The sequence below is a fragment of the Anomaloglossus baeobatrachus genome, unplaced genomic scaffold, assembly GCF_048569485.1.
Source record: "Anomaloglossus baeobatrachus isolate aAnoBae1 unplaced genomic scaffold, aAnoBae1.hap1 Scaffold_457, whole genome shotgun sequence".
NCBI classification, from domain to species: Eukaryota; Metazoa; Chordata; class Amphibia; order Anura; family Aromobatidae; genus Anomaloglossus; species Anomaloglossus baeobatrachus.
In genome coordinates, this window is record NW_027443909.1 from 125956 (window position 1) to 129308 (window position 3353).

Genomic DNA, 3353 nt, shown 5'->3' on the forward strand with positions numbered 1-3353 from the left:
GTGGCCTTACAAGTGATTTATAGAGGGTTAACAATACGTTGGGATCACCGGATCTAATCTCCCTTTTTATACACCCTAAAATCTTGTTTGCTTTAGAATAAACAATAACATCATAAAGGTATAGCAGTACCGTTTCAAAGTTTCGGTGTCCCAAGCAGCATTCCATCAGCCTCTGGAAGGTTCCTGGCAAATTGCACAGCTCGAAGGGCATGCTTTTGAACTCGCAGAGACCCATCGGGGTGGCAAAGGCGGTCTTCTCCCGGTCTGCCTCAGCAACGGACACTTGCCAATAGCGACTAGTGAGATCAAGGGTAGAAAAATAATTTGCAGTTCTCAATGCAGCTAGCTATTCCTCAATACAGGGGAGTGGTGCTGTCCTTCTTCTTTAACAGGACCAACGGAGCTGCCCAGAGGCTACAACTGTCACGGATAACCCCAGCCTCCTTCATGTTGCTCAACATGTCCTTGGTACACTGGTAATGTGCAGGTAGTTTTGGCTTATATCTCTCTTTGATGGGTGGGTGTGCACTTGTGGGGATGTAGTGTTTGACCCCTTTTATTCTTCAAAAGTCTAGCGGATGTTTGCTGAAGACTTGCTCGTATTCTTGCACTAGCCTGTAGACCCCCTTCTTGTGATGTGAAGGTGTGGAGTCAGTGCCTACGTGTAATTCCTTACACCACTCCTCTGGCTGACTTGGTGAGCTGTCACTGAATGGGTGGGCTGAAGCAATGGTGGATGCTGCTGTTTGGATAGCATGTGTATCTACTGAGAACAGCTTATCAATGGTGGCAAATCGGAGCAGCTTAATCTCTTGCTCTCCGCAGTTCAACACTCTCATGGGCACTCTTCCCTTCCATATTAATGAATAAAACTATGATGTAAATAGCATATAGATACCCCACAAATGCAGATAAAAGTAGGTTATGGGAAAAGGGGGAAGAGAGAAACAGGAAAATAGTGGAATAAAGTATACCTTCCAGGTGGGAGAGGAAATGGCAGCACAGCCAGTGGAGGTGAAGCAAGGGGAGCCTGCAACTAAAGAGTTGAGAGCGTTATCACATGGTGACTGAGCCTGATTGTAACGGGAGCATAGAGGTGCCGATCCTGTCTTACCTGCGTTGGTGTAGAAGTGGGTGTCCTGTGGTGGAGTCAGCTGTGTGCAGTGGTGGCCGTGGGTTCTTTTATGTGCGACCGTAGTAATAGCTGCGCCCACTTCCTGTATGGGAGTGGAATGCAGTGAGGCTAATGGAACGCACGCCTGCGCATTTGTGTTTAACGTCGCGCATGTGCAGAACGGAGAAAAGGCTGCGCTCACTTCCTAATGAAAGGGAGTGAGACGCAGCTGGGAAGGGAAGGGAAAAGATTAGGGTTTGGGGATGATGAAAGGGCTTTCTACGGGCAAGGATGGCAAAGGGTGGCAGTGACGGAAAGTCAGGCAGCCTGTCCTGTCCTGTCCTGTCCGTCCGTCTTTTTGTATCATGAATTGGAAAGACTGCAAGGGGGAGGGGAGGTGCTTGGAGGAGGAGGAGTTATTCAGATTAATTGCAGTGGGCGGCGGCTGCAAAAAGCATCATTCTTCTTGTTTTTGCTCTGCAAAACAGCCTTTTCAAGGGTTGGCTTGGGTGACAAAATGTCTTCTGTAGGCGTGGGTTTGTCTCCCTCTCCCTAAGATGTGTCCGGTATAGGCCAGGGTGCCACTCAAGGCCGTAACCAATTCGGGTTATAGCTTCTCGGCCTTTTGGCTAAGATCAAGTGTAGTTTCGGAGGACGCTACCTTGGTCGGTACTGGAAGGTGCCTGGGATTGCACGTCTGCCGGCCTTGAGGAAGTGTGTGCGCCTTCTGGTGACACATAGCCCTCTTGTGCCTGGACGGTTCCCAGGCAACGGGAGGCGATCACCTTTGTTATTTTGAAGTCCTACTGATAAACAGAAAAAAAAAAAAATTAAATCTGTTCTTATCAGTTTAATATCTGATACGTCCCCTCTCTGGGGACCATATATTAAATGGATTTTTAGAACAAGGAGATGGAAAAAATCTTGCTCTGTCCACTCCACGCATTGACCTGGTATTGCAGTACCTCCAGGACCGGTGCACCCCTTCTTAACCCAGTTTCCAAAAGCAGAACTCAATTCACCTGATTCAAATGAGCCCCATTAGTGAATTGAAAGAAAGCAAAAACTTTATATGCACCTCAATTTGGCCAATTCACTTTTCACACTTTCACCCTTTTTTTTATCTTTCACACCTTTTACTTGCTTTATTGATGCAAAAGCTGTGCCAAATAGCAAACTCATCTCCACTCAACTTGACCAACTCTGCTATGTCCCGTGCAGTATCTTATTCTCAGTCTTATCTAGATCATTTGCAATTGAATAGAATAGATCCCTTTTGGACACATTGGATTCAGCTGCTGCAGTGACTGCAGGTGTTAGAAGATGCAGACTTGGCATCAGGTGCTGTCTATCAGATTCCACTCCAATTAAAGCTTCCATTGTTTTTCGGTGTTTTCTTTGAGCAATGATGATGTCTTTAGTGATCTGTTGGCTCCCTCTCCTGGAGGAAGAGTTTGCTTGCTCTTGGACTTTCAAAAAGAGAGGTCATGATAGACATTTAGCTTCTGAGCCCAATTGGGGACAGTCATGGGTGATGAATGTTTTGCAACCTGCTGCGAAGCCTGATACCGCAATATAAGGAACGTCAAATACTAAGAATGGGCGGCCTATGAAAGAATTAGTACTTTCATTAAGCATACTTAAACGGCTAATTGGGAATAGACAAACTGTAAAAAGCCCTCTGAGAAAGCCCCTCTCTAACCTTTGTTAGTAAGCTTTTCTGTAGTCTGCCTGTTGATGTATTTTCCGTTTGAACAGTGCACAACATGAAGTGACGGAACACTGGCTTGTCACAATGTCCCCCGCTGACATCACGATAGCGCTGCTGCCTAGAAAGCCAGCTGCGCAGCAGAAGTTGCTCTTTGGGTGGGATGGTGGGCTAATGTATCTATTCCTGCTTGGTGTGAGTTTGACATGATCTAGAGCAACGAGTTCCAGCGGCTAGCGGTTGATTATTGGCTGTAATGGGGCTTTCTGGCTGGTGCCAGCCTTTCTTCTTAGCACACAGGAACCACAATCCCTACACCATGCTTCGATGGATTCTCTCATCCCAGCCCAGTAAAACTACATATTTCACACAGTTATAAGCAGCCCATGGGCATTCACCTGGATTAAAACCCATAACAGCTCATAGACCAAACAATCAATCTACCACTGGACCAAAGACAGGAAGCTAAATCCACTGCCTGCGGTAACTAACTTAATCCTATAGTCTACTCACACAACAAACCCAAGAGAA

At 46.5% G+C, this 3353-nt stretch overlaps 1 pseudogene; it reads left to right on the top strand.

Annotated features, from left to right (window-relative positions):
* The first annotated feature begins 1894 nt into the window (after positions 1–1894).
* Positions 1895–2101, top strand: LOC142280564 (U2 spliceosomal RNA; annotated as a pseudogene).
* The last annotated feature ends 1252 nt before the right edge of the window (positions 2102–3353 follow it).